Source organism: Xyrauchen texanus, chromosome 35 (assembly GCF_025860055.1).
Source record: "Xyrauchen texanus isolate HMW12.3.18 chromosome 35, RBS_HiC_50CHRs, whole genome shotgun sequence".
In the NCBI taxonomy this organism is placed as follows: domain Eukaryota; kingdom Metazoa; phylum Chordata; class Actinopteri; order Cypriniformes; family Catostomidae; genus Xyrauchen; species Xyrauchen texanus.
Window position 1 is genome coordinate 16,120,526 of NC_068310.1, and position 2,341 is coordinate 16,122,866.

Consider the following 2,341-nt stretch of genomic DNA (forward strand, 5'->3'; position numbering starts at 1 on the left):
CATTCCCTACCTTTGTCCATTCCCATTGGGGGTTTCAGCGCCTTTTCCATACACCAAAAAACTGCACATTCTGGCAGAAGTCATGCCATCTTCCCTTCAGTTCATCGATGAAGTTGGTATTATCCTTATCCAAAATGCGTTGAAGCTCCTCCATCACCTATGAAATATCAAATATACCAATACAGACATTTGAATACATAATTTAAGAGGATATTGGCATTTTAAACATTGTGTGTGATACCATGGTTTTAATCATGCACAGTCAATAATGACTTACATGTCCAACGTCCTTGAAACAAGGATATGCTTCTAGAACCTTCTCCTGCCTGTCCTTCTCGCGAACTGTATTTGAATCAATGAATGCTCTTCTGGCTACAAATTCCAAATACAAGAGATGAGAGACATCCTGGTGGTTTGGATTTTTTCTTTTATACAAAGTTTGTAGGGTCTTGTAGTGCTTGGCCAAGGTTGCTGGACTGGTGTCTGGACTGTCAACACCTGCAGAATTGTTAGCTGTAAGACACAAAAATACATAATTAATATGGCTCAGTTTAGAAAAAAAGTTAATCTCATGTTGTTGCATGACAAAAAATGTAAAAAAAAAAAAAAAACACTGCCATAAAAATCATACATCAATATTAGCTTAAACTTTCATGGAATTAAATCTTTTAACAAATATCAGCCCTGATCTTAACTACCAAATACCTATTCATTTTTGGAATTTTAACCATTTAAATGATATTTTTTTAAAATCTAATCATTTTTTGTATAATAAATGCATGAGAACTATTTGCTCGAAACTCATATGGTCATGCAATCATATACAATTGCATGTAGGCACACAAGTACACCCCTACAAATATGCGCACACCCCCACTACACACAGTCATGAGGCAGTTAGACAAACTCACCATCAGGACTGGACAGGGCAGAGGATGCTTCTTCAGGTAGGCTTTGGGATCTTCTTTTCCCTTCAACACATAACACAGACATATTTCTGATAGGATAATGTACTTTAAGGATCATTTCAGTATTTTGGAACCAAAAATTACATTAAATTAAAAAGAGCAAAAATGCCACTAATGAGACACATGGGTTTTAAATGCATAATATTATTTGATATGCTGGAGAGGTTATAGAAAGTAATGTTGCAAAGTAGACTGATACTAAAAGGTACTGCAGTACCCAGCTGTTCAAAATGATAAAATACCAGCTTTTTATTAATACCAGATTTCTGTTAAAACTACATTTGTACTGTTTTATTATTTTTATAATTTATTAACATTATTGTAGAAATTAAGTGTAAATACCTATCCTCTGATGTCCAATTTAAAGCCTTTTACTTCTGTCATGTCAGGACTGTCATCTTGACCAATAAAGTGGGTTTATTAGTTTATCTAAAATATAAATACCTCACAAGGGCAAATATGTAAATGCAAAGTTGAAACTCACCTTCTAACTCACTTTCTTTTCTGTCTGAGCTTGGGCTGCCACTTCCTTCTGTGGACCGATCTAGAATGACTGTTGAGTCACTTGAATCTATTTCATCCGTGTCTGTTGCCTGCTCAAGACAGGCCTCTTTGTAGAGCTGCAAAGATTAGTCAGTTAATCAATTAGTTGTCAACTACTTGAATATTTTCTAGCTTCTTTAGTCCTCTATGACAGTGAAATTAATATCTTTAGGTTGTGGACCAAACAAGACTTTTGAGGACATCACCTTGGACTTTATATTGACCAGACAACTGATCAATTAATCTTAAAAATGATTAACAGATGAATCTTTGATGAAAATAATCATTAGTTACAGCTCACCTCTTTGAATGTCTCCCATCTGGAGTTCTTTTTGGGGGATCTCACATTTTGCAATCTTTTGTACAGCTGTGTGTACACAGTGACCTGCACAAGACATTTAATCAATTTTTCAAATTGCTACTAATAATGTCCAACATGAAACAGTCATCAACTGGATGCATTTCACTTACCCATGTATGTAGGCCTTGGTCCTGCAGCATGGGGTAGTACAGTACTATTCTCTTTGCCATTGCTGTAATTTCTGGCTTTGACGGGTATCTGTGTGATTCTGCATCCCCTTTGCCCTCAGGATTGCAATCATACTGGTCATGGTGTTTCGAATGAGCCGGCATCTGAGCTCCTTTGACATCTGGCAGTTGCGCTGTTCAGCCTCTCTTCGACAACTCAAAGTACTGTTGTCGGACTTGCTCAAGTTCTGTGTCGGTGTGCAATACATATTCTGGAAAGGATAACTTCACAACCTTTTCAGGGGTTGTGTACTTTACAGGACTTGCATTCACAGGAGTGGATGTCTGTCGCATGGGTGATG

General features: G+C 36.9%; 1 long non-coding RNA gene across 1 annotated transcript; it reads right to left on the minus strand.

Moving 5' to 3' along the window:
• Positions 1 to 378: 378 nt before the first annotated feature.
• On the minus strand, positions 379 to 1,564 carry LOC127628472 (uncharacterized). The gene is made up of 3 exons (XR_007968672.1): positions 1,453 to 1,564; positions 912 to 971; positions 379 to 513 (listed from the first exon to the last, which is right to left on the minus strand). It is a non-coding gene; the product is annotated as an uncharacterized LOC127628472 (long non-coding RNA).
• Between the last annotated feature and the right edge of the window lie 777 nt (positions 1,565 to 2,341).